This window comes from Aristolochia californica, unplaced genomic scaffold, assembly GCF_029961685.1.
Source record: "Aristolochia californica isolate CCGP_79_NKW_82.1479 unplaced genomic scaffold, dmAriCali1.0.hap1 SCAF_13, whole genome shotgun sequence".
NCBI classification, from domain to species: domain Eukaryota; kingdom Viridiplantae; phylum Streptophyta; class Magnoliopsida; order Piperales; family Aristolochiaceae; genus Aristolochia; species Aristolochia californica.
This window is the reverse complement of record NW_027181804.1, coordinates 1049240-1062685: the sequence shown is the minus strand read 5'-3', so window position 1 is coordinate 1062685 and position 13446 is coordinate 1049240. Positions and strand designations below refer to the sequence as shown.

Below are 13446 nucleotides of genomic sequence, written 5' to 3'. Positions count from 1 at the left end.
CAATATGATACAAAATCAATATGACACATATTAAATGCATTAAAACTCATAAGAATGTATGACATATTAAGCAAATATAATTAAAACTTAATTTATTATAAATGGAATAATTACGATAATTTAATATTAAAAATTATAAAATTTAATTTAATAATTCAATCATTCATGTGATTAATTATCAGTTAATTTTATAGGATAATTTAATAATTTAGGTCCCATAGTTTAATCAATATTATATTAGTAGAGGTTATAAATTAAAATATTACATTAAACTTTTGATAATATATCACAAAATTTTAATAATTTAGTAAGATTATTGTCAATAGAATTATGTAATTCATTAGTTATACCTTATTGATAACATAGGTTAATGTAAATATTAGGTATAACTAAGAAATCAATACTGATTAATTGAGTGTAGCTTAATGAAAAATAGATTAATTTAATTAATTACATATAACTTAGTGATTAAATTATTAAATTAATTAATTGCATGCGACTTAGTGATGAACTAGGTTATTATTTTATAATTATTATAATATCTAAATAATATTTATTTATTCAATTGTATCTAAAATAACCTTTTTTAATGAATTTATTATTTTTGTTGGGAAATTTCTCCATAAACCCATTCTCAGTTTGGATTGGAGGTTGCAACTCGCCTACATGAAATCAAAATTGTTAATAATATTCAGTCAACCATACCACACTATGCCCAAATCTTAACAGAAAAATAAATTTTATTTATTACTATTTTATTTTTATTAACTTTTATTTAATATCCATAATATATATATATATATATATATATATATATATAGAGAGAGAGAGAGAGAGAGAGAGAGAGAGAGAGGTAAAATAGTCTTTCCCAATGAAATTTGTAAATTCCTAGGAGAAGTAGATGTTTCCCAACAAATTTTATATTTTGCTACGAAACGTCTCTTGTCCCAACGAATTTATAAATTTCGTTGGGAAAGGTTATTTTACCACCAGAAGAATTAAATAACACTTCCACCAGCGAAAAATTCACTGGCATAAGTTATAATTTTGTTGGTTGAATCATCTTCCAACAAAAAATTCAGTGGAAACTTTACTCGATTGTTTCCGTTGGGAGAGACTTTTGCCATCGAATTTCATGCTTCATTGGGAGATACTTTTGCCAGCAATTTTTTAAATTCTCTGGTAAAAGTAAAAATTATTTAAAGAAATATATTTTAAAATATATATAATTTGGATCTCTAAGATCAAGTTTTAGAAAATAAATTCACCTCTGCTAGAAAATTCGGAATTTTTTTGGTAATAACTAAATTCTTTTAAATAATTTTTATTTCTAAACATTTCCCTATCTAATAAATAAATTTATAAAAATAGAATAACTAAATATAAAAGAAACAATATCTTTAAAAGGAGGAAAAAATCAGAGAAGAAAAAAAAAGAAAAAATCAGAGAAAAATAAACTATATTTTCATGTAAAATCAGAGAAGAAAAAAAAGAAAAAATGGAGAAGAATGAGGAAAAAAAGAAAAAAAAAAGGAGGAGAAGAAAAGGGAAGAAAAAAAAAAGTAAAGAAAAAAAGGAGAAGGAGAAAAAAGGGAAGAACTTTTCCTGTGAATTTGGGAATTTTGGTGGGAAGGGTTTCTGTCACCCAACCAATTTTCCAATAATGCTTGGAAAAATCCTGCATTTTTTTCCTCTTCTACATGAAAAAAGATAAGTAGAAAAAAAGAAGAAAAAATAAAAGAGAAGAAGGAGAAGGAGGAAAAGAAGGAAAAAAAATAGAAGAGAAGGAGGAAAATTTTAAAAAGGAAAAATAGGAGGAGAAGAAAAAGTGAAGAAAGGAAAAAAAAGAAGAAAAAGGAAAAGGAAAAGAGGAAAAAGGAAAGAAGGAGAAGAAGGAAAAAAAGAGAAGAAGGAAGGAAAAGAGAAAAGAGAAGGAAAATTGTAGAAGAAGAAATTCACTAGTAGATGACACTTTCTCCCAGGGAATTTCCCTATTTCGATGGGAAATTTTTTATATATTTAACTCTCATCCTTTACTGGGAAAATGGAGAAGAAGGAAAAAGAGGAGAGAAAAAAGAAACAAAGGAGAAGGAAGGACAAAAAGACAAAAGAAAAAATCATAGGAGAAGAAAAAAAAAGAGAAGACAAAGAAAAAGAGAAAAAAGGAATAAGGAAAAGAGGAAAAAGGAAAGAAGGAGACGGAGGAAAAAAGGAGAAGAAGTTTCTACTAACGAATTTCCCAATTTCATTAAGAGAAAATTCATGCATATTTACTCTCCTCCTCTACAAGAAAAAGGTAAAGAAATTAAATAAAGAAAAAGATGAAAAAAATAGGAGAAGAAGAAAAAAGGAGGAAAGGAGAATGGAGAAAAAAAAGAAGAAGAAAGGAAGAGAGGAAAAATCAAAGCTAGAGAATAAGGAAAAAAAGGAGAAAAAAAGAAAAGAAAAAGGAAATAAGGAGAAAAGAGGAAGAGTTTTCTAGCAAATTCGATAAATTCGTTGTGAGAGGGTTTATGCCCTTGAAGATCTCCTAGGAAATTTATTTAAATCACTAGTAGAGGATTTAGGAATTTGATCTCTCCCAATGTATTTTAAAATGTGATGATTGAAAGGGATTTATGCGAGTGAATTGCAAAATTTGCTAGATAAAAGTGATTTTTTGTGAGCAAATTTGAAATTAGTTGTGAATTTTTTTCTCTCTTACAATTTGTCGACTTGTTCTATTGTCAAAAAATGACTTTCCTATTACCTACATTTTTATCATTTTTATTGATTTTTATTTTACCTAACTATTTTTATTTTTTTTATTTACCTACCTTTTATTATTTTTATTTGTACTCATCTATGAAGCTAGAATCGATAGTAATCACAAGGAAATTTAGAATTGCTAGTAATTTCATGTTAGCCATATGAAGACAAATTCATATCGAGCCTTGTGCACACTCCCCATCACTCTATGGAAGCTGGCTATGATTGAAGTAATTACCTTAACCGCAATGAGGGGGGATGCTGAAGGCAAGGCTAGTGACTTGAGTGGAAAAAATCTCTTCCCTCCGCATACATGTCTTTTTCTTCCAATGAATTTTAAATTTGTTGTGAAAAAAAATTGGGGTTTGCTTTTTCCAGGAAATTTCTTATTGAGAGTGAGAAAATTTCCCAGAGAAGATATCTCGTTGCATATTTTAAAATTTGTTGGTAGAAGTTGATCTCTACAAGCAAGTTTGAAACTCATTGGGAGAGATTTTGCCTCTCTCAATGAATTTTAGAATTCGTTGGAAGAGGTATTTCTAATAACAATTTTTGTTTTACTTGTGGATGTTTTGTTTGTAGACATGTTTTTTTCTTGTAGTGCAATTAGTTTCATGTTTGTCTTCTCCTTGAAGGTGGGTCATCATATGACTACCTATTTTATGAACCATATATATACCCAACAACCTTATAATAGTAACTAAGTGTTTGACTCTCCATTGTAACTATGCATTTTTTTTATAGTTATTTACTTTGTAAGTTCAGATGTTAATTATTCATAATGATATGTTTTATATTTAATTTCAGCCTTGTCACTCATTGGACTATTGTTGTACCATGTATTATTCAATTTTTCAATTTTCTAGGGATTTTAGATTGATAGGATAACTAAAAAAATATTCAAGATCATATTCTCATATTAAGTTAATATTATTGTTGTTGAAGAGTAGGTATAAAAGAATCTTACATGACTTTCACAACAAGAAGTCTCACGGAACCAAAATTAATGTGGTGGAGCTTGATAAGAGTCTCATGAAAAGGAGGTTTCAGAGAAGACGTTCAATTTAAAAGTATTTTAGTTATGTTAGTATTCTATTTATGTTTAATTATTTCATTGTGTTAGGACTTATCTTTTAGTGTTTTACTTTGGGTGTAACTTGAATAAGAGTATTTTAATTATAATATGATTCTACTTGTTTTTTCTATTCTAAATAGAGGTTCATTGTACTCATTTATAATCAAGTTAGTAAAGTATTTCTCTTTCAGAAATTCAACATGGTATTAGAGCTAGTTCTGTGAGTTGACTCGATCGACCCACAAAGATAATATGATCCTTTTCTGATTTATCATCTCCAGTAGTGTAGGTTCATATTTTACCTTTTTTCTTCCTTTCCTACCACAATACTTGTTATTTTCTTGATGTTTGCACTTCCATACTGAAATTTTAATATTAAAAATTATATTTTAATAGAAAGATATTTGAATATGCTTTCCAATGCAAAAAATAATTTTGACAATCATATTTTTATGCAAATAGAAATCTATATTTGAAGAGTCAAAGGTCAGACAACAAGAGAAGTTTCAGAAGCAACAAAAAGCTTAAATTTTTTAGGCCTTTTATGTTATCAAGAACGAGACATTATATGAAAAATTATATGTCAAAAAAAATATCTATAGGTCTATTTTCTAACTTATCAAAACAAATCTAATCAAAGTTTTCTAGAATGAGATATCAATATCGGGAGAGTCAACGCGCGCCCCGCGCTTCAAGTGATTGATTCAAAAAACATGTCCGAATCTAAATTCCCCCTTTTTTGCTCGAGCGAATTAATTGATGTGATTCACTTAAAGTGGAATTCATTCTACACTAACCCCTTAATCTAATGAATGAAGTAATGCCGGAGTAATTCATCTCACTTCATTTTGGACTAACCCCCCCTAAGTAGATCACAGTGGATCCCTTTCTTCATCTATTTATGCCATGAAAGAAAATGGTGTGAGTCTTTAGAAGAGAATCAACCTACCATTTAAAAAAATAATCTAATGAAAATTGTTCTTCATATTTCTATAAAATTAGGAAATAGGAGTAAGTGTGATTATTGAAATTTGAAGGGGTTTAAGTTGAAACTAAGCAAATTTTTAGGAGAGGATATAGTTTAACTCTATTTTATTTTTACCAAGTTATTCATATATGTACACATAACAATTTGCCAAAAAGTGCATTTGTACTTTGATATGGGTGAGATTAATTAAAATTGATTGCATTTGTACTAGCATATCTTTACTTTGTAATTGTTTACATACTATTGTGTTTCAAATTAAAGCTATCCATTAAATATGGTAAGTTATTCTAACTCTAACATGTAAAAGAAGACTATATGTGCACATGAGAGATTTATGTGACACATAAATTAATGCAATGATCACATGAGTGAACTTATTGAATGGTCTCACTTCATGGTCCACATTGATCAATTTAAAGATGAGGTATATTATAAATTTATAACTAAAAAAAAAATATGGTAAAAATTTCCTTGCAAATCATGTACACATTATAGAAACTACATCGATATTTTTCAGTATGTCTCTCATATGTCGTATACTTCATTTATATGTGACCTACTTAAATAGAATATCCATATTTTGTCTCATACTAAGAAGCTACACATGAAACTCTGAGTCACAAAAAAATCTTATGTACATAAAAAAAAATATTTTATTTTTGGCAAGTAATTTGAAAAAGATTAAATCAATTTCAACAATTAAAAAAGAAAAATAAAATTGTATACCATCCTAGAAAATACACTAAGATGCGGCTAAAAAATTTTGAATCATGAAAAATCGTTTAAATTAAATAAAGTATTAAAATTAAATTTTAAGAATATTAAATATTATTACATTTGTGTTAAACTAAATAATACATCTAGCAATCTAAATAGGGCGGGAGCAAGAATATGAGGTGGCATCACCAGACCGGCCCCAATTCCATGTCTTATTTTCCGTCTTGCCCTAATGCCCTAGGTCCCAAAAAGTAAAACAGGGATGTGATTGTCCTTTTGTGATTAGAATTTTTCTCTATAAATACGCGAGCGCGAAAAGATTTGCTATTAGAAAAAAGAAAAAAAAGTTTCCGATTTTGGAGGCAAAGGGCGTAGAGTCATGGTGCCATTTCATTTACCGCTTCTCGAAGGGCTATGCGATTTCTTTCCCATGGCGGCTCCTCCATTCTGACCCAAAACCTTCCTAGGGTTTCTCTCTCCTCCGCACAACTCGCTCTTGTCTCTGTTAATGTGAAGACTTGGGACTCCGCTTAGAAGATTTGGACATGGCGACCGTGCCTCCTGCTTCTGATCGTATCCTTTCATGGAGCTTGATTGGGGTTGCTAGGGTCGTTTACCTGATCTGCTTATTTTTGGCATCTTTTTGGTTATCGTTATGGGTTTCGTGGCTTGATTTGTTTCGTTGATCTGGAGCCTGACTGTTGGTTTGATTTTTTTTTGGTGGGTTTTGGGTTTGGGTAGGGTTTATGTCTGGATTGGTTAGATGAATTCTTGTGTAGATTTGAATGGTTTCTTTCAGTTAGTGGTATATTCTTTAGCTCTCTGTTTGACTTTCTTTGTGCTATTTGTTTATTTGTTTGGTAATTTTAATGACTTTATGTTCTTCGTGCGACATGTCTTGGTGTCTTTACAATAATTTTGTGGCTTAAGTTTTTTGTGCACAATCTTTCTTTTGAAGGGTTTGAATTGCGAGTGCTTGTGTAGATTTTAAATTTTTTGCTTGTTCTTATTATCTTATTTAAGGCTGGTTTGTTTTCAATTCGGTTCGTGAGAAGACATTCAGTTTACTGGTTTCCTTCGGTTAGTGATATATTCTTTGGCTCTCCGTTTGACTTTCTTTGTGCTAGTTATTTATTTTTTGTAATCTTAATGAGTTTATGTTCTTTGAGCGTGACGTCTTGTGTCTTTACAATAACTTTGTGGCTTAAGTTATTTGCGTACAATCTTTCACATGTTTTGAGCATAATAGAGGATGATCTGTCTTGAATTGATTTAGTTAAATAATCTTGATATTGGGACCTTCACTCTAGTAGTCACAGAAGCAGCAGATTTATGTCAAAAGCTCTCGTTGGATTCACAACAAAGGACTCTTGAAGTACCCGAGGTTGCCGAGAAGGTAATCTGCATATATTTTGGTTTTTCCTCTAGTTCTCCACTTCCTACTGATTTCATGGATCCGAATATGTGCTATGTCCCTAATGCCTATGCGCCATACTACTATGGAGGTAAGTTGATCTTCTTCAAATTATATCATATGGCGACTTGATACGTTATAATGATAGAACTCTTTTAAAGATTGCCTTCTTCCTAAATATAATGAGAATTTTTTTATTTTTTTTTATACTGCACTCACCCTTACTTTTTTAATTAGATTCTTGATTCTGATTGGTATTGTTTTTTATGATGTTTGTTGATTTTTAGGCTATGATGGTCCAATAAATGAGTGGGAGGATTACCCTAGATACGTTAATACAGATGGGGTGGAGATGGCTCCTGTAAGTGATTTATGGTCGTCTAGATGTGGATCTTTGCTGCTATAATATTGAGACATTCTGTAGAGGTTGTGTGCAGTGTCTGAGTCTTGCCTATTTCCAGTAGCAAGTGGTTACTAATTTTTCGGTTTTGTCTTTTGACTAATGGCAGGGAGTTTATGGGGATAATGGATCACTCATGTATCACCATGGTTATGGATAAGCTTCGTATGGAGCCTACCCCCCAGCTAGGGGTGGCTTCGAGTCGAGCCGGTTCGCGAGCCGGCTCGGTTCGGCTCGGTATCGGCTCGGTTCGATTCGTCATTTTTCGAGTTCGAGCCGAGCTCGAACACAGAAATCGGCTCGTTTACCTTAACGAGCCGAGCTCGACCGAAGCTAGGTTCGGTTCGTTGGCTCGCGAGCCGGCTCGAAATGAGTCGGATCGGCATGAATCGGTACAGGATCGCGAGCGAGCGGGGGAGCGGGAGCGGGAGCGAGAGCGAGGGGGGGAAAATTTTTTCCTCCCCCCTCGTCACCGCCGACCCCTCCCATCGGTTGTTGTCGCCGCCTCTACCGCCGTCGTAGCTGTTCTCCGGCATCTATACCGCCGTCGCAGCTACTCGCCGGCCGCCTCTGTGTCCGTCCGTTCGATTTCTTCCTCTCCTCGCCGTCGCCTCTGTTTCCGTCGCCGCCGCTTCCGTCACCGTCGATTCCGTCGCCGCCGACTCCATCGTGGCCGTCATCTCCGATGATAAATCCTCCCCGGCGCCGTAAGCCCCTTCCCTCGGGGTCGTCTCGGCGGAAAACCAGAACAGGGGAGAAATAATCTCCCCCTTCCTCGCGAGAAGATGATCTCGCACGTGCTATTTCGCACGTGCGAGATCATAAAATAAAATAAAAACTTTTTCCTCTGGAAAAAATTAAAAATAAATTTTATAGAAATAATTTTCTATAAACTATTAGTGTCTCATGTTTTTTTAAACACTTTTCTAATTTTTTTTATTAAAAATCATATAATTTTCAAAGTAAGATTTTTTGTACCAAGATGGGATAGAAAACTGTATAGAAAATTTTTGAATAAGTATTTAACAGTTGATGCTGTAATACTTTTAGCATGAAATAATTTTCATTGTAATTTTGTGTTTGATATTTTATTTAATTAAAAATTTATCGATAAGTATAATAATATATTAGATTGATTATTAATTTTTATTTATTTCCCTAGAAGAGACAATAAAAGGTCCATTTAACTTTCCTAAGAAAATTTTAAAATATTTCCTGTAATTTTCTAATAAGTCACTAATAGTAATAAGATTTTATTTAACGGTTTTTTTGGGAATATGTATCATAGGAAAAATATTTTTAGTTTTTCCTATAATATAAATTTTTATCTAGGGGCACTAAGGAGGCCATAATAAATTATGGCCAAATTCAAAAATTACAAAACAAGCTAGACAACAATTGGAGTAAAAAATATTAATATTGGTGCATTTTAATCCATTATTGAAATTCAATCTTGAACCTCCCCTATCATTATATTTTTTAAAAATGTATGCATAATTTTTATATATAATTTATTCAAAGCCACCCCTACGTGCGAGATCATAAACAAGGAAAAAAAAACTCTTTGTCCCTTCCTCATGGCTCTTAAATAAATTGAAAAGATATTTTAGTAGAAATACGTTTCCAGAGACTAGTTTTTTCAATAAATGTTGAAAAAACGTTTTTAATAGAAATATAGGGACCATTAGTGCCTCGTATTTTTTCAAAATATTTTTCTAATTATAAATTTTTTTAAAAAAATCCTATAATTTTTCAAGTAAGATTTTCTTGCCAAGATGGCTTAGAAAACCATATAGAAAAATTTTGAATAAGTATTTGACAGTTGATGATATAATACTTTGAGCATGAGGCAATTTTCATAGTAATTTTGTGTTTGACATTTTATGTGATTAAAATTTTATCGATAAGTATAATAATATATTAGATTAATTATTAATTTTTATTTATTTCCTTAGAAAAGGCAATAAGAGGTCCATTTAATTTTCCTAAGAAAAATTTAAAATATTTCTTGTAATTTTCTAGTAAGTATGTAATAGTAATATGATTTTATTTAAAGAATTTATAGTTTTTAAATTGATAGTGATATTTTATTTAATTTTGTTGTGTTTGATTATTGTATGGAGTTTATTTATAATGTTATGCAGTGTATGGAGTGTTTAGATTATTTTATGGAGTGTATAAACAATTTCATGAAGTGTATATGGAATGTATAGACAATTTTATGGAGTGTTTATGGAGTGTTTATGCAGGTATTATGTATATTGATTATGCCCAATTTTAAGTAAAGGTCATGCCGAATTTTATACAAGTATTATATATATAGATTATGCTCAATTTTAAGTAGAGGTTATGCCCAATCTTATACACATATTATATATATAAGTTATGCCCAATTTTATGTAGAGGTCATGCCCAATTTTATATAAAATGTATGCATAATTTTATATACATTTTATTCGATATATATTTTTTGAAAAGTTTTAAATGTATGTTGAGACTCGAGCTCGGCTTGAAGCTCGGCTCGAACTCGTTGGGCTCGAGCTCGATAACAATTTTAGGCTCGAGACGAGGCTCGGCTCGAAGCTCGGCTCGAAATATTTAAATCAAGCTCGACTCGAACATAGGCAGGTTCGGGCTCGGCTCGGCTCGATGCCACCCCTACCCCCAGCAGGTTCTCCTGTCCCCACCATGGGGCATGATGGACAGCTTTATGGGCCACAACATTACCAGTATCCAGCACCTTACTACCAGCCGCCAGCCACTCCAAGTGCACCTAACCAGAGCCGAACTATACAAGGCGATGTTGGTACCTCATTTGCTACTGATCAGGGGCGTCTCCCTGCTCACACGGGCAATAAAAACAGCCATGGAATTCCAAACACCAATTTTAATGGTACTACCCCCACATCTATCAGGCCAAACTCGAATAACAAAATATATGGCATCTGTGGAAGTGCAGTTAGAATGGGACCATGTTATGGGTCTAATGGTCGTGGCTTGTTTGCTATTGATCACAAATGCAAATCAAGCGGACGAGGGAATGGATATTTTGATTATGGAAACGAACATTCAGATGGGTTGAATGAGCTTAACAGAGGAGCTCGAGCTCGACATTTCAAGAATCAGAAGGGTTTTAGGCCTAATGCTACAGTAACAGTAAAGGGACAAAATCTATCTTCAAATGGAAATTCCGAGGACTCCACTGGTTCCAGACAGAAAACAATATAATCGGGAAGACTTCGACGATGTTCATAAAAGCATCAAATATAGTGTCTGGGCTAGCATTCCCAGTGGAAACAAGAAGCTGGATGCTGCATACCAGGAAGCCCAGGTGAAATCTGGCGGTTGCCCCCGTTGTTTTGTTTTTCTCTGTAAGTGAAATTTATATTTTTCTTTCCATGTTTCAGATTTTTTTTATTTTATTTTTTGTTCGTCTCATTTAACTGGTGCTTTATTTGCTACTTTTGTTACCTGGTATTGGATATCTCCGTGCAGGTCTGGGACTGGGATGCCAAACTAAGTGATGGTTTCAAAGACGAGAAAGACCAAGATGGCTCAACTGTGACAACTAAGTTGCATAAGCCTTTGGAGTCAGCCCAGATTCTTGTTGATAAAAAGCCGTTTGAGGAGAATGGTGTGGTGTGTTTGGGAACTGATGATGCAATAATGACAGCTAAATAAACCCATAGCAACAGAGAAATGGGTTGTTGCTAATGGGGTTGCAAATGGTTGTTAGGCTTGATTCACCTGCAGTATCCTGTAGTCTTTGATTTTTTATACGAGTGGTTGATACAGAGTTTTGCCTTTTAGATTCTTGTATACTGGGGGAAAACAGAGGAGGTATCAAAGGTAGTGGGGTTTTATGGCTTACTTCAGAAGCAATAATCAGAGGAATGATGGAGAGGAGATTGGAAGCATTATTAGCTTTTATAGCATCGCAGGTTGTTTTCAGTCTGAATTTTTGGGCCTTTTTTGTCTTTTCTTCCCGTTTTCTAGTTTCTTCTGTTTAGGTATACCTAACTGGTTTCAGTATTTTTTTCTTCCATTTCGGTCTTTGTAGGCTTTTGTGCCATGGCCATCTTTTGTTAACCTTTACATGACCTCTCTTGTAAATCTTGTTTGTTGTTGAGCACCCAGTTCCAAACACTCCGGGCAAATTGGACTACAAAAGCCCACAAAAGACTGTAACTGTAATGGAAGAAAAAATATTGAAACTAGTTAAAAAAACAACCTCTGGTTAAAACCTTTGTAAGTATACCTAAACAGAAGAAACTAGAAAACGGGAAGAAAAGACAAAAAAGGCTTAAAAATTCGGACAACTGAAAACAGCCTGCTATGCTATAAAATCTAAGAATGTTTGCAATCTCCACTCCATCATTCCTCTGGTTATTGCTTCTCAAGTTGGCCATAAAACCCCACCACCCCTGATACTTCCTCTGTTCACCCCCAGTATACAAGAATCTTAAAGGCATTCAGGCAAATTGGACCTGCTGCTGCTGCTGCTGCTGATGGAATGAAACAAATGGTAACTTCCAATTAGCATAGGCCATGCATTCGAGCCTTCTATCTTGTAGAGACACTCTCGTTCATTGCCATGTATTTTAAATGCATGAGTTACTAGTCTTTGATATGATACTAGACAAATGAAATTTGACAACATGCTAAGATGTGATGGGTTTGCAGAAAATCTATTCCAAAAGAAACCTCCCAGTCTGTCTACGTTGCCTATCATGGCTGCTGGTATCGTTGCAAAAACACGTAAAAGCAACTAAAGTGTATTTACATGCGCGAGCTGTATGAAGAACATAATATTAATGAAATGTGAGAACAACAAACAGACAAAAACCATCAGAGTCTTATTGTTGGATGGAATATGGATTGGTATAAAAGTAGATGGAAGCAGGATCTGATCAAAGCCCAAGTATGTTTTTTTCATTTAACGATCAGCTGAGAACTGCATCAAATAAATGGATCTGGTATGCTTAGTTCAACTGCTGAACTAGACCCTTTCTATGTCCAAAATCAACAAAAAAAGATCAAATACAAGGTTTGCCATGTATGGTGATGGGAGTCACATCTGCTATCCAAAAATGTGGTAAGCTGGTGTATGGTGATGAGTCACATCTGCTCATATGCATCTGCTATCAGAGAGAAGGGAAATAAACTTTACGGGACCTCTTGAGTTTGTTTCTGGCATGATGAGAAAACACAATTTGTCAAATAAACTTGCAGATTTCTGCAAGTCTTACTTCTTACTCGAACGATTTTCTCATTGGCCCATGTTCAGTATAATGTAGTTTACAAGTTGCTGTATGATGCTGCATTCAATAAGGTTTTTCAACTATAGTTAAAGCAAACATCTGTATAGAAAACCAATTCATCTTGCTTGGAATAAGCCCTAATTCTTTGATTTTGCTTCATCTGTCTCATGAAGCCATCGGCGAAGAGAGAGTTGGAATAAGCTTGGAATAAGTCTACGTTTTGTAAAATTTGCCAGTTTCTCTTTCTCAGCCTTCAAACACTTCTATTATTCATTCCCTTGTGAAGAGAATTTCTAATGGCTTACGATAATTTCACCAAAATAATCATTTAAAACAACTTATTTTTTAAAAAAATGACATCATCAAATTATTTTAAAAAATGCCCAACTTTGACCGCTCCACTTTACATGTGTATAGTCAAAGGCGACACAAAAGCTTTGACTGTTTACGTGTTGCCATGTCATTAATGCAATGAAGGTAGATGAACACATCGTCTGCTATGTCATTATTCTGACACGTTATTTGCCATGTCAGTTGCCACATCATTATATGATAAAAAAATTTGAATAATTTTTTTTAAAAAACATAAAAAATCAAATACACTTTTTATTACCTTATGTAATACCATCTAATATCAATAAAATTATTTATTAATTAAAAAAATTTATCGTTACACTTTTTATTACTTTATATTTTAAAAAATAAGAAATAAAATAAGTATACTAATTAGATTTAAAATATTTAGAAATGTAAAAATAATTAGAAATTTAAAATATTTATAAATTGAGAAAATATACAAAAAATTTACTTTAGAGTTTAAAAATACAATTTATTTGTATAATT

General features: G+C 32.7%; 1 pseudogene; it reads left to right on the top strand.

Moving 5' to 3' along the window:
• Window positions 1-6073: 6073 nt before the first annotated feature.
• Window positions 6074-11023, top strand: LOC137948414 (YTH domain-containing protein ECT2-like; annotated as a pseudogene).
• Window positions 11024-13446: the final 2423 nt, after the last annotated feature.